Source organism: Ranitomeya variabilis, chromosome 3 (assembly GCF_051348905.1).
Source record: "Ranitomeya variabilis isolate aRanVar5 chromosome 3, aRanVar5.hap1, whole genome shotgun sequence".
Taxonomy (NCBI): domain Eukaryota; kingdom Metazoa; phylum Chordata; class Amphibia; order Anura; family Dendrobatidae; genus Ranitomeya; species Ranitomeya variabilis.
Window position 1 is genome coordinate 149,091,335 of NC_135234.1, and position 23,664 is coordinate 149,114,998.

Genomic DNA, 23,664 nt, shown 5'->3' on the forward strand with positions numbered 1-23,664 from the left:
TTAATTCTCCATTGTGATACAAGATCCAGACACCAATAATAATGGACAGTAATTAAACAACTATTTTTCATGACCTAAGGTCAGCCATAATAGTTTTTAAAATTTAATTAAATAAAGGATAATATGTTGTCAGAAAACTCAATTTCTTTATTCTTTTTATGTACATAAACTTTAAAGTAGGCAGATTCATATTGCCATGCTATCATATTCCACAAATGCTATTTTATATCTCAACAATTTCAAAGGCAACAACAGATGGTGGTACTATTAACTCTCATAGAGCAGCCCTCTATAGGGTACATATTTCACTTTCATGGTTCTAATTTATTAGAGAATACCATTTATAACAAACAAAAAAACAACGCAAGATGCTCCCCAAGAAAAGGGGAGAGGAAAAACGAGATATTATAACTCTATAAAGTTATTAATACTCCCAAGGTGGAGCTTTATAGAGCTCACAGAGTGACCCTCTATAAGCTATATATATTATCCACAAGATTCCATTTAAATATATATGGAAGATCACATATATTGCTACAAGACAGCTCTTTATGTGAAGCTTTCATTAAGCCATACAGGGCAAAGTGAGTTTAAACGAAAAATCCACTTTGCTTCTTCTTGTAGCAAGATTTTGTCCAGCTCCCTCTTCCTTGGTCCTAGAGTCATATGTCTTATTTCCCCAGATTATAAAATCAGGTTGATTATCAATATTGGAGGCTCGCATATGGATCGATAGAGGGTATACAATATTGTATTTTTAGATCTTATGTGTTTTGACAGCCTCCTTCTTAGCTCTTGTATAGTTTTACTCACATAGAGTTTTTTACAGGGGCACATGATAATGTATACCACTTCCTTGGTCTTTCAATTTATGAGATCTCTGATGGAGTATTTTCTACCATCATATGGTTTGGTACATTCTTTTAATTTTGGGAAGTACCTACAAAAACTGCATCCTCCACATCTGTAGGATACCCCATGCAATTTCTCCTGCCAATTACTCTAGCTCTCATGTCCCTTACCACTAAAATGACTGTGAACAATGTGGTTTTTTAAATTCCATGCCCTTCTATAGGTGACAGTAGGGTAATCATCAATCACATTTCCAATGTCATTATCAGCTTTTAGGATTGGCCAATATCTCTTTATGATTTTAAATGCATTATTGGCCTGCTCATCATACATTCCGACAAAATAGATAACTTTATCCTCATGTTTATCCTGCCTGTCATTCAATAGGAACTCACAATTAACTTTCTTGGCACTATTAAAGGCCTTCCAAAGCACTTTTTTTGGATAACCTCTTGTCGTAAATCATCCAAACAGTTTATTACTCTCCTGTCTGAAAGTGCTAACATCCCAGCACTTCCTTGTGCTCATTAGTACTAACCCACAGGAATGCCTGCTTTAAATGCCAGAGGATGCCTGATACTCCAGTGTAACAAATTATTTGTAGCCGTAGGTGTACGGAAGTTACTAGTGTGGATTTTTCCCTCCTCATTTATCGAGATCGCGAGATCAAGGAAATTGATCATCTCATCCCCAAACTCTTGTGTAAAGAGCGTCCCTATTGAGTTGTTGATTAAAATGCTAACAAAATCAAGAAAAATGCTGGTGTCCCCTTCCCACAAAATTAGCACATCATCGACATATTTCATCAAAATAAAATGTGACTAGTAAAAAATAGTCATGAGCGAGTATACTCGTTACTCAAGATTTCCCGAGCATGCTCAGGTAGCCTACGAGTATTTTTGCGTGCTCGGAGATTTAGTTTATGTCGACGCAGCTACATGATTTGTGGCCGCTAGACAGCTTGAATATTTGTGGGAATTGCATAACAATCAAGCAATCCCCACATGTATTCAAGCTGTCTGCGTCGACATAAATTAAATCTCCGATCACACCGAAAAACTTGGCGACCACCTGAGCATGATCAGGAAATCTCAAGTAATAAGTATACTCGCTTATCACTAGTAAAAAAGGAAGGGTCCTAACCAAAAACCAAAGTGTCTTTCCACCACCCAAGAAAAAGGTTAGCAAATGTCGGGGCCCAAGAAGTATCCATGGCAGCTCCCCGTCTCTGATGATAGAGAGCATTGCCAAAGGTAAATTAATTACGTTGGAGCACAAATAGTAACAATTTTATATTAAAGGCATTACGTGTGCCAAATTGTCTTCCTTTTGTTCTCAGATAGTGAGATACAGCCTTTATGCCCAATTCGTGCTCAATGTTACTTGTATAGCGCCTCGACATCTAAATTAACCAATCTGGTTGTTTCAGATACTATAAGTCCTCTTAATTTCTGCACCATATTCTTGGTGTCCCTCACATATGAGCATAACGTGTGGACAAACGGAGACAGAGGCTCATCCACATATCGACTAGTCCCTTCTGTTAGTGCATTATTGCCGGATATGATAGGTCTACCCAGCATTGATCTTTTTATGCACATTAGGTAGGGTATAGATTGTGGCTATAGTAGGAATAGAATTAAAAATTAATGTTAGTTCATCTGAATTCATCAACGCCGCCTTGCAAATACTGGAGAGACTGTGAATGCACCAGCAGGCAATAGTGGAGTTTCAGCAGCAGCATGCACGGCTGAGTTGCTCTGCAGAACACCACTTCACCACCAATGAGTGGGCCTCCATGCAACATGTGTGCTATCTTGTGCTGCTTTGAATATTTCATCAGTATGGCCTGCTCTGATAATGCCATAATCAGTGATACTATACCACTTCTATGCCTGCTGGGGAAAAAAAATTCAGGCTATGATGGATGAGATGGTGGCAACGGAGGAAGAGTAGCAAGAGAAGCAGGGCCAATTCACATCATTATCAGACCTGTCATCCACACATGGCTTGGAGGGTGCATTACTGTCCCAACAGCGGCTAGGTACCCAACTGTACAGCCAGAGGACAGTTTAGGAGGATTATGATCATGATATGGAGGAGAAGTAGGAGGAACAACTGTGTTCAGAGCAGGGTGGTGCTCATATCAGCTCACATCAATCACTGGAGATTGACTGGGGGGATACCGAGTACCTAAGTGATACATCTCTCACAGAGGACAGCTTGACGTTGCCTCTGGGCATCCTGGGAGGCAATACATGCTGCAGTGCCTGAGCAATGACTACAGATTTTCCCATATTGTTATTACTGGGTGGTCATGCTTTTAGTATATAGTACTTTTGTATGTTGTTTGTTTTTTACCTGATGAATGCTGCACTCTAAAAATAGCAGCCAAAACGCGTAGTATTGTACTTTTACAATTTTTCTTTGAAGAAATTAAATCAATTTTTTTTTAAATAAATTTACACTGCAATTGGATGTATTCAAGAAATCACTAGATCATGAGCTCCACATCCAAGACCCCATGTGGGACTAATAAGAATTGTAAAAAAAAAGAAAAACATATTTTTTGGTGTGAAAAAAAAATCTATGAATATAATGAAGTTCAAATCCCTGTTTTAAAAATAAAGAATGGTTTAAATGTAAAAAAGAAGCCTGCAAAAACAATATTTTTTACAGTCATGTTCATATCAACCTAGGTATTACATTTATTTTAGCATTTTCTGACCATGGCAGTTAAATAAAATATTAAGAATTAAGAATATTAAGAATTTCTGTTTGTTTTGCCTCATAAAAAAAAAATTAAATGAAAAGTGATCAAAATTTTTTATCTATCTCATAGTTGAACTAGTAAAATTTGTAGCTTGTTGTACAAATAAACAAGTCCTCATATACAGTGGTGGAAATAAGTATTTGATCACTTGCTGATTTTGTACAGAATTATGTTTTTTCTTAACATTGCCTCCCAAATAGTGTAATGAAATGGAATAAAAAAGTTGCATGTACCAGAAAATGGTATCAAGAAAAACTACAGTTTTACATGCAAAACCTAATCCATTATACCGTTCTGCTGATTAAGGCTTGTATATCTTATAAATCTCAGAATATGCTGGCCCCTATATATATATATATATATATATATATATATATATATATATATACATTACCTTTTTTTTTTTTTTTGCTAGTCTGTATTTATTGTACTAAATAATAAATCTATAGAATTTTATTATTGCCATATTCGTATTCACCTACAGAGTAAAGTCAACATTTTATTTGTCCAGTACGGTGAATAGGGTAAAATTTAAAATGCAAAAAAATAGTGACAGAACTGTGTTTTATTTCATCCCACAAACAGTTGATAAAAATTTGCCATAAAATTACGCCATGGACAAATAAGTTTATCCCAAAAACAAGTCTGCAATATCACTGTCACCAAAAAATATAAGCAATAAAACTCATAAAATGTGTTAATCAAAAACTGTGGAAAAAAGTTTGCCTGGCATAAAGGCCTAAATTGACTGTGACCATAGAGGAATTCATGCTGGAAGTGTAAGTGTTTGTGCATATATTTGTATTGTATTTCTGTGTATATGTATAACAAAATCCTCAGCAATGGATACAGTACAGATAAAATGTGTGCACACATCTGTTCATACGAATGGTTTTCTTTGCTCATATTGGAATGTGCTCATTTAGATTCAGACTGAAGGCAGCAAAACCATCAAGGAAACAAGGAATAGGGGCACATGTTTGAAACAAACCTAAATATGTGTTAAATCTTGGATTAAACAAAGTACCCTCCTTTTACTATAATGACAGCTTTTCACACCATTAACATTTCCTAAAGAAGCTTTATTAACTCTTCTGGGTTTGGTTTCTATGAACATGTATGTCTTCAAAAATGTTTATTTGTGGACTCACCTGACTTTAGAAAGTGTTTGTGACCATCAGGTGTGTTTTGCAGAGTCAGGGTTGGTACACAGTTCCACACAGTGCTGAGCCTTCACAACTGTTCTAAATTGGAATATGGCAATAACCACTTCACTACTCAAGTAAAGAGAAACTACAGTCCAAAATTTTGAGACATGCAGGTCAGTCAGTCCAGAAAATTGCTAGAACCTTAAGTATTCACAAGTGCAGTCATGAAAATCATCACTGTCATGAAAAGACTAGCTCTCATGAGGACCACCCCCCAAAAATGTAAAGCCAATAATTCCCTGTGCTGCAGAGGTTAGTTTTATCATGGTATGCAGTTATAGAAACCATAAATTGACAGCACCTCAAAAATCAGCTCTCATAAATGAGGCACAGACATCAAGTAATAGACACATTTCAAGACTATCTGTCCAGAAGAGACTGCAAAAATCATGATTTTATTGTGGAACTGTTGAAAACGATCCACTACCGAGGACCACAAGCAAGAAGAAAAGACTTGTTTGAGCCAAGTAGCTCAAGGACTGAACATTAGTTCAGTGGAAATCTGTACTGTGGTCTGATAAGTCAAAATTTGAGACTCTTGGTACTAACTGCCATGTCTTTGTGAGACACAGAAAATTGGATGGTTTCTACATTGGTTGTGCTCACTGTGAAGCAGTGGCGTTACTTGAAACTCATGGGCCCAGATGTGAAAGCTCCAACAGGGCCCCCAAATATTTTAAATCTTTAGTAGCAATAGTCTTTTTTTATAGACCAAAGGGACTATTAGGCCCCCCTAGGCTCCAGGGCCCGTGTACAGTTGCAACCCCTGCACCTGTTGTAGTTACACCCCTGCTGTGAAGCATGAAGAAAGAGATGTGATGTGTGAGGAGACTTTGGTGATATCACTGTTAGTGATTTATTCCAAACTAGATTGTGGCCCGATTCTAACGCATCGGGTATTCTAGAATATGCATGTCCCCGTAGTATATGGACAATGATGATTCCGACTGTGCCCGTCGCTGATTGGTCGAGGCAACCTTTTTGACATCATCGTCGCCATGGCAACCATTATGACATCTACGTCGATACTGTGCCCGTCTCTGATTGGTCGAGGCCGCCAGGCCTCGACCAATCAGACGCGGGATTTCCATTATGACATCATCGTCGCCATGCTGTGCCCGTCTCTGAATCAGAGACGCGGGATTTCCAGGACAGACAGACAGACAGACAGACAGAAAGACAGACAGACAGAAAGACAGACAGACAGACAGACGGAAAAACCCTTAGACAATTATATATATAGATTGTTTGTTTCGCACGTCTTTCTTTACTTTTTATTTCTATATCTGCACCTCCATGGTTTTTCTGCCTTCTGCCTGATTATACAAAGTCAAACATTTAAATGGAAACAAAGAAAATCATTGCATAATCAAGTACAGCCCAACTTTTGACTGTTGCGTAAATCAAATATGTATCAGATTTCATTCTGAAAATCAACTGCTTATTTCAAAAACATTCATGCATAATCTGCTGAGAAAATCTGCTTTAAATAGCACTGAACATTTGAAATTTGTGACTTGTCAATTTGTACTGCAATGGGTTTTACCATTAACAATGCAAAAAATAACATTTTCATAACATCCAAAGCAGTTTTTGCCTCTATGGGAAGTGCAATATGCACGAACCTGCCAGTGTTGTTATAACTTTTTTATGTAATTTCCACACATTGGTATTTGGAAAAAAAGTTAAAAAAAAGTACAAAGTAATCTATATGGGACGTGCTGCAAAAAATTGTAGCATATCTTCTAACCCTGACTTTTTTTTCTGCTTCGCGTGCTTTTTTTTTTTTTTTAAGAATCCTATTTGCTCTTCTCTGCTGAAATTACATACCATTCTACCACAAATGAACAGGGACTTAGAATTCACATGGTGACAATATAAAAGCGACATCTATACTTGGCTGTCTACAGAGAACAAAACAAGTCTACTGATTGTTCAAAATACATATGATCTGAAGGAACAAGCAGGACCTCAAAGCTCACAAACAGGAAAGGAAGAGATGAAAGAATACTTTGTTTAAGACAACAATATTTTCCACTGCAGTAGAAAGTAATTGAAAAGGAGTTAGGAGTGTAAGGCATATTGTTAAATTGTGGCTGGAAAATTGAACAATTTACTGTGTTATGCTGACTGCAGCTGCTGCCGTTACACCTTAAGGAGATTACCGCTAGATACAGAATCCATTGCCAGTTTCAGTTTAGACGAAGAAAAATAGAGGAACGTAGTCAAGGAAGTGTAAAATGTTTTACGTTTGCAATTGTATTAATCATGTGAAGGAGCATCAGTACTATATTTCACAAAATGCACAGAATGGTGCGAAGATACAGTATGCACAACATTGTTACAGTTTATGCATTATTTCTTCCACTATTGTATTGGAATGATATCAGATGGCTTGGGAATAATGTATTATTATTTGTAGTTATTGGTTGTTTTTTTAAATTACTTTATAAGGGTATTCTGTCAGACGATGTTATCGTTGACATCCTTGATTAATAGAGAATATTTAAAGTACTGTAAATAGTATCTCATTCATTTAATTTGGTCCTTCTATGTGCATATCAAAGTTTATTTTTAAAGTGTGTGATTGAGTTTTTTTCTGCACTATTATATTGACTAGATGTCATGAATCAGTATTCTTTTTTTCCTGTTTTGCTTCCCCTTTCTGATACAGCCATAGATAGATCTGTGCTCCCTGGTCCTGACACAAAATCTTCGGTAGATTCTGCTGTGGGTTCTCTCCCATGTCTCTGTACAGACTGTGTGTTTTCTCCCCTTGTAAACTCTTAGTTTTCACCTTTATTTCTAATGCAGTATATTTCCTCGACTTCGCAACTGGTATATCAACCAATGAGAAAAAGGGAGGAATGGAACAGAAATGGTACATAAAATCAATGCTGATTTGATAACAGCAAAGAGTGGTGTTCTGTTGTATCCAGGGCCGGACTGGCCATCTGGCAATTCTGGCAAACGCCAGAAGGGCCTGTCTGTTGTGGGCCGCCTTGTCTGCTACGTTGTTAGTAGAATCAGTGTTCTTAAGATACCTATACTGTTAAGAGTTGTGATGGAGCACAAAGACGCTGACTCTGTCACTTACCCCAGCAGGCCATGGGTATCATTAGAAATATTGGTCTTGTAGTAAATCTTGATTTCCTCCATCCAGGGTAATATTAATTATATATCCCTTCTGGTTCTTGGGGACAGGGACAGCATGGGCCTGTGTGATTTCAAATGCCAGGGCTGAAATTCAGCCCTAGTCCATGCCTGGTTGTATCTGCAGCAAATGCAGCAGCATAGCCAGCTATGTACAGGAGTTGAAGAGTCTCTTCCTCACAGTAGCTATTTGATGGATTTTTGTAATATTGTCTATTTAAAAAGTTGCTTAATTTTGTGTACAATGTGATCTTCATACTTTTTGATATTCTGTTTTACACCAGCGCTGTGGTAAGGCAGCCAATTTTCACATGTATTCTCTTCTGATTTAACTACTAAGCTAGAACACTTAGATCGCATGATCAAAAAGATTTTGTTTGTATGATTATTCAAAAAATTGTCCAGGATTAAAAAAAAAATATATATATATATATATTTTTAAATCCATGACACTTTAGGACTTAGGTTGTGATTGGTACAATAGCCAGAAGCATTTATACTACAAATGTCACAAATATTTCTTGCAGGTATTCTCGTTATTCTAAAGTATATTCAGGAGGGATGATTTTGCTCTTTCTTTGGTTCTTCTGTGAGAGCAAAGCATTGCATATTAGAAAGTGTAAATCACTTCGCTGAAAGTGAGAGTTTTCATTCTTTCATTAGATTTTCTTGGGCAATTATTCAGTGCCCAAATATTTGGACCCATGTCCAATCATGATGGGAAAATAAACTTGTCAGAGGTCATTTTATGACTGAAGCTATCATGTAGATTGTGAGCCCTCGCGGGCAGGGTCTTCTCACCTTATGTACCAGTCATGACTTGTATTGTTTAAGATTATTGTACTTGTCTTTTATTATGTACACCCCTACTCACATGTAAAGTGCCATGGAATAAATGGCGCTATAATAATAAATAATAATAATATAAGCATTATTATGGCTAGTCATAGACATTACTATTCCTGGCTGCATGATAAAGATAGTATTATGAGAAGCCTTATCACTTGTAAACTATGAGGACTGAAAATTTTCTATAGGAACTACTGAAATTCTTCTATAAGTAATGCCCTAGTTAGTATAGATGTATGTGGCAGCACAATAGTGACATTTTTTATTTCAAATATAAATTAATCAAGCATTTCTTAAAGTGGTTTGCACACGAATTTACTGTAAGTTCATTTTAGTCAATAGATCTTGGAATAAAAATAATTACCACAATTGGATGTGTTTAAGTAAAATGTTCCTGTGCTGAGATAATCTTATAAATGTGCCCCTGCTATGTGATGTGTAATAGCCATGTTTGACCATACAGGGGCATGATCTGATCAAACCACATCTCCTGGGTAGCGGAGAACACACAAGAGTGTACAGACATTACAGGAGGGGATTGCAGCAGGGGGAGCATATTTTTCCCATAGACTTGCATTATATATAGAAAGTTCGCAAGTAAAAAACGCACATGCATTTCCAGTGTGTTTCCACTACAGAAATGCATTAAAATACATGTAATCCACAAATGGCTTTATCAATAAAGTTTTGTCAAAGCCAAATACCAGGAAGTATCAAAAACAAAGCAGCTTTATTTAAAACATAACATACCAACAAGAAAGAAAAAAGTGCATAGAAAAAAGGCACTAAAAATACATGTAAGGAAGCGGCAAACAAAAACGCATGTAAAAAATGCAATTAACCTAATTTACAAGTTTACATAAGGGGTTTAGAAATGGTTCAGAAATTCCACAACATCAAAAACTCACCAGAGCTCATTGTAGGAATGAAGCCTTACGTTTTGTTCACAATCGATCAGTAGCTGCAATATATTATTTTAAATATCTTTTTCTTTTGTACATTATTTAGGCTGATTTTTGCTACCCAATAGTTGTGCTATTTTGTACATACAGTACAGTCACAAAGCACAATGCATACATTTTTCATTTATGTTGGCTATTCATAGTAATATGAGTGTGAATTATATATAGTGAAACATGCATTCATAGGAAAGACAGCAAGAAAAAAATGAAAATATGCCTGCAGCTGTAAATCGAGCATTTTAGCCATGAATAAAAGAAAGAGATCTACACAGCTTAGGTAGCTACAGTATATTGCACACTTTTATGTACTTCTAATATTTGCTTATTCTATTGTCTTTCTTAAAGGGAACCTGTCACCCCCAAAATCAATGGTGAGGTAAGCCCACCGTCATCAGGGGCTTACCTACCGCATTCTGGAATGCTGTAGATTAGCCGCCGATGTTACCTGAAAGAGGAGAAAAAGACATCTAATATATAATTGCCTAGAATACTACTTCCTGCAATTTGTGCCAACTTCCGTGGCTTTGTCCGGAGCTATTGTCCGGAGATAATGTCCGGAGCTAATGTCCGGAGCTAATGTCCGTAGCTAATGTCCGGAGCTAATGTCCGGAGATAAGTGACGTCACCAGTGTCCTACACCCAGGCAGAGCACAGTGGCCCCAGGCAGAGCACAGGGGCCCCAGGCAGAACATGGGGCCCCAGGCAGAGCACAGGGGCCCCAGGTAGCATATGGGACCCTAGGCAGAGCACAGGGGCCCCAGGCAGCATATGGGGCCCCAGGCAGAGCACAGTGGCCCCAGGCAGAGCACACACCAAATCGGAGGCCGAGGGGCCCCGCCAACCAAATCGGAGGCCGAGGAGCCCCGCCCACCAAATCGAAGGCTGAGCGGCCCCGCCCACCAAAGCGGAGGACGAGGGGCCCGGCCCCGCCCACCAAAGCGGAGGCCGAGGGGCCCCGACCACCACATCGGAGGCCGAGGGGCCCCGCCCACCAAATCGGAGGCCGAGGGTCCCCGCCCACCAAATCGGAGGCCGAGGGTCCCTGCCCACCAAATCGGAGGCCGAGGGTCCCCGCCCACAAAATCGGAGGCCGAGGGGCCCCGCCCACCAAATTGGAGGCCGAGGGTCCCCGCCCACCAAATCGGAGGCCGAGGGGCCCCGCCCACCAAATCGGAGGCCGAGGGTCCCCGCCCACCAAATCGGAGGCCGAGGGTCCCCGCCCAACAAATCGGAGGCTGGGGGTCCCCGCCCTCCAAATCGGAGGCCGAGGGGCCCCGCCCACCACATCGGAGGCCGAGGGGCCCCGACCACCAAATCGGAGGCCGAGGGTCCCCGCCCACCAAATCGGAGGCCGAGGGTCCCCGCCCACCAAATCGGAGGCCGAGGGTCCACACCATCCAAATCGGAGGCCGAGGGGCCCGTCCACCAAATCGGAGGCCGACGGGCCCCACCCACTAAAGCGGAGGTTGAGGGGCCCCGTCCACCAAATCGGAGGCCGACGGGCCCCACCCACTAAAGCGGAGGCCGAGGGTCCCCGCCCACCAAATCGGAGGCCGACGGTCCCCGCCCACCAAATCGGAGGCCGAGGGTCCCCGCCCACCAAATGGGAGGCCGAAGGGCCCCACCAACCAAATCGGAGGCCGAGGAGCCCCACCCACCAAATCGAAGGTCGAGGGGCCCCGCCCACGAAAGCGGAGGCCGAGGGTCCCCGCACACCAAATCGGAGGCAGAGGGACCCCGCCCATAAAATCGGAGGCCGAGGGGACCCACCCACCAAAGCGGAGGCCGAGGGTCTCCGACCACCAAATCGGAGGCCGAGGGTCCCCGCCCACCAAATCGGAGGCCGAGGGGCCCCGCCCACCAAATCGAAGGCCGAGAGTCCCTGCCCACCAAATCGGAGGCCGAGGGGCCCCACCAACCAAATCGGAGGCCGAGGGGCCCCGCCCACCAAATCGGAGGCCGAGGGTCCCCGCCCACCAAAGCGGAGGCCGAGCGGCCCCGCCCACCAGAGCAAAGGCCGAGGGGCCTGGCCCCGCCCACCAAAGCGGAGGCCGAGGGGCCCCGCCCACCACATCGGAGGCCGAGGGGCCCCGCCAACCAAATCGGAGGCCGAGGGTCCCCGCCCACCAAATCGAAGGCCGAGGGTCCCCGCCCACCAAATCGGAGGCCGAGGGTCCCCGCCCACCAAATTGGAGGCCGAGGGTCCCCGCCCACCAAATCGGAGGCCTAGGGTCCCCGCCCACCAAATCGGAGGCTGAGGGGCCCCACCAACCAAATCGGAGGCCGAGGGGCCCCGCCCACCAAATCGGAGGCCGAGGGTCCCCGCCCACCAAATCGGAGGCCGAGGGGCCCCGCCCACCAAATCGGAGGCCGAGGGACCCCGCCCACCAAATCGGAGGCCGAGAGTCCCCACCCACCAAATCGGAGGATAAGGGGCCCCGCCAACCAAATCGGAGGCCGAGGGGCCCCGCCAACCAAATCGGAGGCCGAGGAGCCCCGCCCAACAAATCGAAGGCCAAGCGGCCCCGCCCACCAAAGCAGAGGCCGAGGGGCCCGGCCCCGACCACCAAAGCGGAGGCCAAGGGGCCCCGACCACCACATCGGAGGCCGAGGGGCCCTGCCCACCAAATCGGAGGCCGAGGGGCCCCGCCCACCAAATCGGAGGCCGAGGGTCCCCGCCCACCAAATCGGAGGCCGAGGGTCCCCGCCCACCAAATTGGAGGCCGAGTGTCCCCGGCCACCAAATCGGAGGCCGAGGGGCCCCGCCTACCAAATCGGAGGCCGAGGGTCCCCGCCCACCAAATCGGAGGCCGAGGGTCCCCGCCCACCAAATCGGAGGCCGAGGGGCCCCGCCCACCAAATCGGAGGCCGGGGGTCCCCGCCCACCAAATCGGAGGCCGAGGGGCCCCGCCCACCAAAGCGGAGGCCGAGGGTCCCCGACCACCAAATCGGAGGCCCAGGGTCCCTGCCCACCAAATCGGAGGCCGAGGGTCCCCGCCCACCAAATCGGAGGCCGAGGGTCCCCACCCACCAAATCGGAGGCCGAGAGTCCCCGCCCACCAAATCGGAGGCCGAGGGGCCCCGCCAACCAAATCGGAGGCCGAGGAGCCCCGCCCACCAAATCGAAGGCCGAGCGGCCCCGCCCACCAAAGCGGAGGCCGAGGGGCCCAGCCCCGCCCACCAAAGCGGAGGCCGAGGGGCCCCGCCCACCACATCGGAGGCCGAGGGGCCCCGCCCACCAAGTCGGAGGCTGAGGGTCCCCACCCACCAAATCGGAGGCCGAGGGTCCCCGCCCACCAAATTGGAGGCCGAGGGTCCCCGCCCACCAAATCGGAAGCCGAGGGTCCCCGCCCACCAAATCGGAGGCCGAGGGGCCCCACCAACCAAATTGGAGGCCGAGGGGCCCCGCCCACCAAATCGGAGGCCGAGGGGCCCCGCCCACCAAATCGGAGGCCGAGGGGCCCCGCCAACCAAATCGGAGGCCGAGGGGCCCTGCCCACCAAATCGGAGGCCGAGGGGCCCCGCCCACCAAATCGGAGGCAGAGGGGCCCCGCCCACCAAATCGGAGGCCGAGGGGCCCCGCCAACCAAATCGGAGGCCGAGGGGCCCCGCCCACCAAATCGGAGGCCGAGGGTCCCCGCCAACCAAATCGAAGGCCGAGGAGCCCCGCCCACCAAATCGGAGGCTGAGGGGCCCCGCCCACCAAATCGGAGGCCGAGGGTCCCCGCCCACCAAATCGGAGGCCGAGAGTCCCCGCCCACCAAATCGGAGGATAAGGGGCCCCGCCAACCAAATCAGAGGCCGAGGGGCCCCGCCAACCAAATCGAAGGCCGAGGAGCCCCGCCCAACAAATCGAAGGCCGAGGGGCCCCGCCCACCAAATTGGAGGCCGGGTGTCCCCGCCCACCAAATCGGAGGCCGAGGGGCCCCGCCCACCACATCGGAGGCCGATGGGCCCCGCCCACCAAATCGGAGGCCGAGGGTCCCCGCCCACCAAATTGGAGGCCGAGGGTCCCCGCCCACCAAATCGGAGGCCGAGGGTCCCCGCCCACCAAATCGGAGGCCGAGGGTCCACACCAACCAAATCGGAGGCCGAGGGGCCCCGCCCACCAAATCGAAGGCCGAGGGGCCCTGCCCACCAAAGCGGAGGCCGAGGGGCCCGGCCCCGACCACCAAAGCGGAGGCCAAGGGGCCCCGACCACCACATCGGAGGCCGAGGGGCCCCGCCCACCAAATCGGAGGCCGAGGGGCCCCGCCCACCAAATCGGAGGCCGAGGGTCCCCGCCCACCAAATCGGAGGCCGAGGGTCCCCGCCCACCAAATTGGAGGCCGAGTGTCCCCGGCCACCAAATCGGAGGCCGAGGGGCCCCGCCTACCAAATCGGAGGCCGAGGGTCCCCGCCCACCAAATCGGAGGCCGAGGGTCCCCGCCCACCAAATCGGAGGCCGAGGGGCCCCGCCCACCAAATCGGAGGCCGGGGGTCCCCGCCCACCAAATCGGAGGCCGAGGGGCCCCGCCCACCAAAGCGGAGGCCGAGGGTCCCCGACCACCAAATCGGAGGCCCAGGGTCCCTGCCCACCAAATCGGAGGCCGAGGGTCCCCGCCCACCAAATCGGAGGCCGAGGGTCCCCACCCACCAAATCGGAGGCCGAGAGTCCCCGCCCACCAAATCGGAGGCCGAGGGGCCCCGCCAACCAAATCGGAGGCCGAGGAGCCCCGCCCACCAAATCGAAGGCCGAGCGGCCCCGCCCACCAAAGCGGAGGCCGAGGGGCCCAGCCCCGCCCACCAAAGCGGAGGCCGAGGGGCCCCGCCCACCACATCGGAGGCCGAGGGGCCCCGCCCACCAAATCGGAGGCCGAGGGTCCCCACCCACCAAATCGGAGGCCGAGGGTCCCCGCCCACCAAATTGGAGGCCGAGGGTCCCCGCCCACCAAATCGGAAGCCGAGGGTCCCAGCCCACCAAATCGGAGGCCGAGGGGCCCCACCAACCAAATTGGAGGCCGAGGGGCCCCGCCCACCAAATCGGAGGCCGAGGGGCCCCGCCCACCAAATCGGAGGCCGAGGGGCCCCGCCAACCAAATCGGAGGCCGAGGGGCCCCGCCCACCAAATCGGAGGCCGAGGGGCCCCGCCCACCAAATCAGAGGCAGAGGGGCCCCGCCCACCAAATCGGAGGCCGAGGGGCCCCGCCAACCAAATCGAAGGCCGAGGGTCCCCGCCCACCAAATCGGAGGCCGAGGGTCCCCGCCCACCAAATTGGAGGCCGAGGGTCCCCGCCCACCAAATCGGAGGCCTAGGGTCCCCGCCCACCAAATCGGAGGCCGAGGGGCCCCACCAACCAAATCGGAGGCCGAGGGGCCCCGCCCACCAAATCGGAGGCCGAGGGTCCCCGCCCACCAAATCGGAGGCCGAGGGGCCCCGCCCACCAAATCGGAGGCCGAGGGACCCCGCCCACCAAATCGGAGGCCGAGAGTCCCCACCCACCAAATCGGAGGATAAGGGGCCCCGCCAACCAAATCGGAGGCCGAGGGGCCCCGCCAACCAAATCGGAGGCCGAGGAGCCCCGCCCAACAAATCGAAGGCCAAGCGGCCCCGCCCACCAAAGCAGAGGCCGAGGGGCCCGGCCCCGACCACCAAAGCGGAGGCCAAGGGGCCCCGACCACCACATCGGAGGCCGAGGGGCCCTGCCCACCAAATCGGAGGCCGAGGGGCCCCGCCCACCAAATCGGAGGCCGAGGGTCCCCGCCCACCAAATCGGAGGCCGAGGGTCCCCGCCCACCAAATTGGAGGCCGAGTGTCCCCGCCCACCAAATCGGAGGCCGAGGGGCCCCGCCTACCAAATCGGAGGCCGAGGGTCCCCGCCCACCAAATCGGAGGCCGAGGGTCCCCGCCCACCAAATCGGAGGCCGAGGGGCCCCGCCCACCAAATCGGAGGCCGGGGGTCCCCGCCCACCAAATCGGAGGCCGAGGGGCCCCGCCCACCAAAGCGGAGGCCGAGGGTCCCCGACCACCAAATCGGAGGCCCAGGGTCCCTGCCCACCAAATCGGAGGCCGAGGGTCCCCGCCCACCAAATCGGAGGCCGAGGGTCCCCACCCACCAAATCGGAGGCCGAGAGTCCCCGCCCACCAAATCGGAGGCCGAGGGGCCCCGCCAACCAAATCGGAGGCCGAGGAGCCCCGCCCACCAAATCGAAGGCCGAGCGGCCCCGCCCACCAAATCGAAGGCCGAGCGGCCCCGCCCACCAAAGCGGAGGCCGAGGGGCCCAGCCCCGCCCACCAAAGCGGAGGCCGAGGGGCCCCGCCCACCACATCGGAGGCCGAGGGGCCCCGCCCACCAAGTCGGAGGCTGAGGGTCCCCACCCACCAAATCGGAGGCCGAGGGTCCCCGCCCACCAAATTGGAGGCCGAGGGTCCCCGCCCACCAAATCGGAAGCCGAGGGTCCCCGCCCACCAAATCGGAGGCCGAGGGGCCCCACCAACCAAATTGGAGGCCGAGGGGCCCCGCCCACCAAATCGGAGGCCGAGGGGCCCCGCCCACCAAATCGGAGGCCGAGGGGCCCCGCCAACCAAATCGGAGGCCGGGGGGCCCCGCCCACCAAATCGGAGGCCGAGGGGCCCCGCCCACCAAATCGGAGGCAGAGGGGCCCCGCCCACCAAATCGGAGGCCGAGGGGCCCCGCCAACCAAATCGGAGGCCGAGGGGCCCCGCCCACCAAATCGGAGGCCGAGGGTCCCCGCCAACCAAATCGAAGGCCGAGGAGCCCCGCCCACCAAATCGGAGGCTGAGGGGCCCCGCCCACCAAATCGGAGGCCGAGGGTCCCCGCCCACCAAATCGGAGGCCGAGAGTCCCCGCCCACCAAATCGGAGGATAAGGGGCCCCGCCAACCAAATCAGAGGCCGAGGGGCCCCGCCAACCAAATCGAAGGCCGAGGAGCCCCGCCCAACAAATCGAAGGCCGAGGGGCCCCGCCCACCAAATTGGAGGCCGGGTGTCCCCGCCCACCAAATCGGAGGCCGAGGGGCCCCGCCCACCACATCGGAGGCCGATGGGCCCCGCCCACCAAATCGGAGGCCGAGGGTCCCCGCCCACCAAATTGGAGGCCGAGGGTCCCCGCCCACCAAATCGGAGGCCGAGGGTCCCCGCCCACCAAATCGGAGGCCGAGGGTCCACACCAACCAAATCGGAGGCCGAGGGGCCCCGCCGACCAAATCGAAGGCCGAGGGGCCCTGCCCACCAAAGCGGAGGCCGAGGGGCCCGGCCCCGACCACCAAAGCGGAGGCCAAGGGGCCCCGACCACCACATCGGAGGCCGAGGGGCCCCGCCCACCAAATCGGAGGCCGAGGGGCCCCGCCCACCAAATCGGAGGCCGAGGGTCCCCGCCCACCAAATCGGAGGCCGAGGGGCCCCGCCCACCAAATCGGAGGCCGGGGGTCCCCGCCCACCAAATCGGAGGCCGAGGGGCCCCGCCCACCAAAGCGGAGGCCGAGGGTCCCCGACCACCAAATCGGAGGCCCAGGGTCCCTGCCCACCAAAACGAAGGCCGAGGGTCCCCGCCCACCAAATCGGAGGCCGAGGGTCCCCACCCACCAAATCGGAGGCCGAGGGGCCCCGCCCACCAAATCGGAGGCCGAGGGGCCCCGCCAACCAAATCGGAGGCCGGGGGGCCCCGCCCACCAAATCGGAGGCCGAGGGGCCCCGCCCACCAAATCGGAGGCAGAGGGGCCCCGCCCACCAAATCGGAGGCCGAGGGGCCCCGCCAACCAAATCGGAGGCCGAGGGGCCCCGCCCACCAAATCGGAGGCCGAGGGTCCCCGCCAACCAAATCGAAGGCCGAGGAGCCCCGCCCACCAAATCGGAGGCTGAGGGGCCCCGCCCACCAAATCGGAGGCCGAGGGTCCCCGCCCACCAAATCGGAGGCCGAGAGTCCCCGCCCACCAAATCGGAGGATAAGGGGCCCCGCCAACCAAATCAGAGGCCGAGGGGCCCCGCCAACCAAATCGAAGGCCGAGGAGCCCCGCCCAACAAATCGAAGGCCGAGGGGCCCCGCCCACCAAATTGGAGGCCGGGTGTCCCCGCCCACCAAATCGGAGGCCGAGGGGCCCCGCCCACCACATCGGAGGCCGATGGGCCCCGCCCACCAAATCGGAGGCCGAGGGTCCCCGCCCACCAAATTGGAGGCCGAGGGTCCCCGCCCACCAAATCGGAGGCCGAGGGTCCCCGCCCACCAAATCGGAGGCCGAGGGTCCACACCAACCAAATCGGAGGCCGAGGGGCCCCGCCGACCAAATCGAAGGCCGAGGGGCCCTGCCCACCAAAGCGGAGGCCGAGGGGCCCGGCCCCGACCACCAAAGCGGAGGCCAAGGGGCCCCGACCACCACATCGGAGGCCGAGGGGCCCCGCCCACCAAATCGGAGGCCGAGGGGCCCCGCCCACCAAATCGGAGGCCGAGGGTCCCCGCCCACCAAATCGGAGGCCGAGGGTCCCCGCCCACCAAATTGGAGGCCGAGTGTCCCCGGCCACCAAATCGGAGGCCGAGGGGCCCCGCCTACCAAATCGGAGGCCGAGGGTCCCCGCCCACCAAATCGGAGGCCGAGGGTCCCCGCCCACCAAATCGGAGGCCGAGGGGCCCCGCCCACCAAATCGGAGGCCGGGGGTCCCCGCCCACCAAATCGGAGGCCGAGGGGCCCCGCCCACCAAAGCGGAGGCCGAGGGTCCCCGACCACCAAATCGGAGGCCCAGGGTCCCTGCCCACCAAAACGAAGGCCGAGGGTCCCCGCCCACCAAATCGGAGGCCGAGGGTCCCCACCCACCAAATCGGAGGCCGAGAGTCCCCGCCCACCAAATCGGAGGCCGAGGGGCCCCGCCAACCAAATCGGAGGCCGAGGAGCCCCGCCCACCAAATCGAAGGCCGAGCGGCCCCGCCCACCAAAGCGGAGGCCGAGGGGCCCAGCCCCGCCCACCAAAGCGGAGGCCGAGGGGCCCCGCCCACCACATCGGAGGCCGAGGGGCCCCGCCCACCAAGTCGGAGGCCGAGGGTCCCCACCCACCAAATCGGAGGCCGAGGGTCCCCGCCCACCAAATTGGAGGCCGAGGGTCCCCGCCCACCAAATCGGAAGCCGAGGGTCCCCGCCCACCAAATCGGAGGCCGAGGGGCCCCACCAACCAAATTGGAGGCCGAGGGGCCCCACCCACCAAATCGGAGGCCGAGGGGCCCCGCCCACCAAATCGGAGGCCGAGGCGCCCCGCCAACCAAATCGGAGGCCGAGGGGCCCCGCCCACCAAATCGGAGGCCGAGGGGCCCCGCCCACCAAATCAGAGGCAGAGGGGCCCCGCCCACCAAATCGGAGGCCGAGGGGCCCCGCCCACCAAATCGGAGGCCGAGGGGCCCCGCACACCAAATCGGAGCCAGAGGGACCCCGCCCACCAAATCGGAGGCCGAGGGGCCACGCCCACCAAAGCGGAGGCCGAGGGTCCCTGCCCACCAAATCGGAGGCCGATGGGCCCCACCAACCAAATCGGAGGCCGAGGGGCCCCGCCCACCAAATCGGAGGCCGAGGGTCCCCGCCCACCAAAGCGGAGGCCGAACGGCCCCGCCCACCAAAGCAGAGGCCGAGGGGCCTGGCCCCGCCCACCAAAGCGGAGGCCGAGGGTCTACGACCACCAAATCGGAGGCCGAGGGTCCCTGCCCACCAAATCGGAGGCCGAGGGTCCCCGCCCACCAAATCGGAGGCCGAGGGGCCCCGCCCACCAAATCGGAGGCCGAGAGTCCCTGCCCACCAAATCGGAGGCCGAGGGGCCCCACCAACCAAATCGGAGGCCGAGGGGCCCCGCCCACCAAATCGGAGGCCGAGGGTCCCCGCTCACCAAAGCGGAGGCCGAGCCGTCCCGCCCACCAAAGCAGAGGCCGAGGGGCCTGGCCCCGCCCACCAAAGCGGAGGCCGAGGGGCCCCGCCCACCACATCGGAGGCCGAGGGGCCCCGCCAACCAAATCGGAGGCCGAGGGTCCCCGCCCACCAAATCGGAGGCCTAGGGTCCCCGCCCACCAAATCGGAGGCCAAGGGGCCCCACCAACCAAATCGGAGGCCGGGGGGCCCCGCCCACCAAATCGGAGGCCGAGGGTCCCCGCCCACCAAATCGGAGGCCGATGGGCCCCGCCAACCAAATCGGAGGCCGAGGGACACCGCCCACCAAATCGGAGGATAAGGGGCCCCGCCAACCAAATCGGAGGAGGAGGGGCCCCGCCAACCAAATCGGAGGCCGAGGAGCCCCGCCCAACAAATCGAAGGCCAAGCGGCCCCACCCACCAAAGCAGAGGCCGAGGGGCCCGGCCCCGCCCACCAAAGCGGAGGCCGAGGCGCCCCGACCACCACATCGGAGGCCGAGGGGCCCCGCCCACCAAATCGGAGGCCGAGGGTCCCCGCCCACCAAATCGGAGGCCGAGGGTCCCCGCCCACCAAATCGGAGGCCGAGGGTCCCCGCCCACCAAATTGGAGGCCGAGTATCCCCGCCCACCAAATCAGAGGCCGAGGGGCCCCACTTACCAAATCAGAGGCCGAGGGTCCCCGCCCACCAAATCGGAGGCCGAGGGTCCCCGCCCACCAAATCGGAGGCCGAGGGGCCCCGCCCACCAAATCGGAGGCCGGGGGTCCCCGCCCACCAAATCGGAGGCCGAGGGGCCCCGCCCACCAAAGCGGAGGATGAGGGTCCCCGACCACCAAATCGGAGGCACAGGGTCCCTGCCCACCAAATCGGAGGCCGAGGGTCCCCGCCCACCAAATCGGAGGCCGAGGGTCCCCTCCCACCAAATCGGAGGCCGAGAGTCCCCGCCCACCAAATCGGAGGCCGAGGGGCCCCGCCAACCAAATCGGAGGCCGAGGGTCCCCTCCCACCAAATCGGAGGCCGAGAGTCCCCGCCCACCAAAGCGGAGGCCGAGGGGCCCCGCCCACCAAATCGAAGGTCGAGGGGCCCCGCCCACGAAAGCTGAGGCCGAGGGTCCCCGCACACCAAATCGGAGGCAGAGGGACCCCGCCCATAAAATCGGAGGCCGAGGGGCCACGCCCACCAAATCGAAGGCCGAGGGGCCCTGCGCACCAAAGCGGAGGCCGAGGGTCCCCGCACACCAAATCGGAGCCAGAGGGACCCCGCCCACCAAATCGGAGGCCGAGGGGCCACGCCCACCAAAGCGGAGGCCGAGGGTCCCTGCCCACCAAATCGGAGGCCGAGGGGCCCCACCAACCAAATCGGAGGCCGAGGGGCCCCGCCCACCAAATCGGAGGCCGAGGGTCCCCGCCCACCAAAGCGGAGGCCGAACGGCCCCGCCCACCAAAGCAGAGGCCGAGGGGCCTGGCCCCGCCCACCAAAGCGGAGGCCGAGGGTCTCCGACCACCAAATCGGAGGCCGAGGGTCCCTGCCCACCAAATCGGAGGCCGAGGGTCCCCGCCCACCAAATCGGAGGCCGAGGGGCCCCGCCCACCAAATCGGAGGCCGAGAGTCCCTGCCCACCAAATCGGAGGCCGAGGGGCCCCACCAACCAAATCGGAGGCCGAGGGGCCCCGCCCACCAAATCGGAGGCCGAGGGTCCCCGCTCACCAAAGCGGAGGCCGAGCCGTCCCGCCCACCAAAGCAGAGGCCGAGGGGCCTGGCCCCGCCCACCAAAGCGGAGGCCGAGGGGCCCCGCCCACCACATCGGAGGCCGAGGGGCCCCGCCAACCAAATCGGAGGCCGAGGGTCCCCGCCCACCAAATCGGAGGCCGAGGGTCCCCGCCCACCAAATCGGAGGCCGAGGGTCCCCGCCCACCAAATTGGAGGCCGAGGGTCCCCGCCCACCAAATCGGAGGCCTAGGGTCCCCGCCCACCAAATCGGAGGCCAAGGGGCCCCACCAACCAAATCGGAGGCCGAGGGGCCCCGCCCACCAAATCGGAGGCCGAGGGGCCCCGCCCACCAAATCGGAGGCCGATGGGCCCCGCCAACCAAATCGGAGGCCGAGGGACACCGCCCACCAAATCGGAGGATAAGGGGCCCCGCCAACCAAATCGGAGGCCGAGGGGCCCCGCCAACCAAATCGGAGGCCGAGGAGCCCCGCCCAACAAATCGAAGGCCAAGCGGCCCCACCCACCAAAGCAGAGGCCGAGGGGCCCGGCCCCGCCCACCAAAGCGGAGGCCGAGGCGCCCCGACCACCACATCGGAGGCCGAGGGGCCCCGCCCACCAAATCGGAGGCCGAGGGTCCCCGCCCACCAAATCGGAGGCCGAGGGTCCCCGCCCACCAAATCGGAGGCCGAGGGTCCCCGCCCACCAAATTGGAGGCCGAGTATCCCCGCCCACCAAATCAGAGGCCGAGGGGCCCCACTTACCAAATCAGAGGCCGAGGGTCCCCGCCCACCAAATCGGAGGCCGAGGGTCCCCGCCCACCAAATCGGAGGCCGAGGGGCCCCGCCCACCAAATCGGAGGCCGGGGGTCCCCGCCCACCAAATCGGAGGCCGAGGGGCCCCGCCCACCAAAGCGGAGGATGAGGGTCCCCGACCACCAAATCGGAGGCCCAGGGTCCCTGCCCACCAAATCGGAGGCCGAGGGTCCCCACCCACCAAATCGGTGGCCGAGGGTCCCCTCCCACCAAATCGGAGGCCGAGAGTCCCCGCCCACCAAATCGGAGGCCGAGGGGCCCCGCCAACCAAATCGGAGGCCGAGGAGCCCCACCCACCAAATCGAAGGCCGAGCGGCCCCGCCCACCAAAGCGGAGGCCGAGGGGCCCAGCCCCGCCCACCAAAGCGGAGGCCGAGGGGCCCCGCCCACCACATCGGAGGCCGAGGGGTCCCGCCCACCAAATCGGAGGCCGAGGGTCCCCACCCACCAAATCGGAGGCCGAGGGTCCCCGCCCACCAAATTGGAGGCCGAGGGTCCCCGCCCACCAAATCGGAGGCCGAGGGTCCCCGCCCACCAAATCGGAGGCCGAGGGGCCCCACCAACCAAATTGGAGGCCGAGGGGCCCCGCCCACCAAATCGGAGGCCGAGGGTCCCCGCCCACCAAATCGGAGTCCGAGGGGCCCCGCCAACCAAATCGGAGGCCGAGGGGCCCCGCCCACCAAATCGGAGGCCGAGGGGCCCCGCCCACCAAATCGGAGGCAGAGGGTCCCCGCCCACCAAATCGGAGGCCGAGGGGCCCCGCCAACCAAATCGGAGGCCGAGGGGCCCCGCCCACCAAATCGGAGGCCGAGGGGCCCCGCCAACCAAATCGAAGGCCGAGGAGCCCCGCCCACCAAATCGGAGGCCGAGGGGCCCCGCCCACCAAATCGGAGGCCGAGGGTCCCCGCCCACCAACTCGGAGGCCGAGAGTCCCCGCCCACCAAATCGGAGGATAAGGGGCCCCGCCAACCAAATCAGAGGCCGAGGGGCCCCGCCAACCAAATCGAAGGCCGAGGAGCCCCGCCCAACAAATCGAAGGCCGAGGGGCCCCGCCCACCAAATCAGAGGCCTGGTGTCCCCGCCCACCAAATCGGAGGCCGAGGGGCCCCGCCCACCACATCGGAGGCCGATGGGCCCCGCCCACCAAATCGGAGGCCGAGGGTCCCCGCCCACCAAATCGGAGGCCGAGGGTCCCCGCCCACCAAATCGGAGGCCGAGGGTCCCCGCCCACCAAATCGGAGGCCGAGGGTCCACACCAACCAAATCGGAGGCCGAGGGGCCCCGCCCACCAAATCGAAGGCCGAGGGGCCCTGCCCACCAAAGTGGAGGCCGAGGGTCCCCGCACACCAAATCAGAGGCAGAGGGACCCCGCCCACCAAATCGGAGGCCGAGGGGCCCCGCCCACCAAAGCGGAGGCCGAGGGTCCCCGACCACCAAATCGGAGGCCGAGAGTCCCTGCCCACCA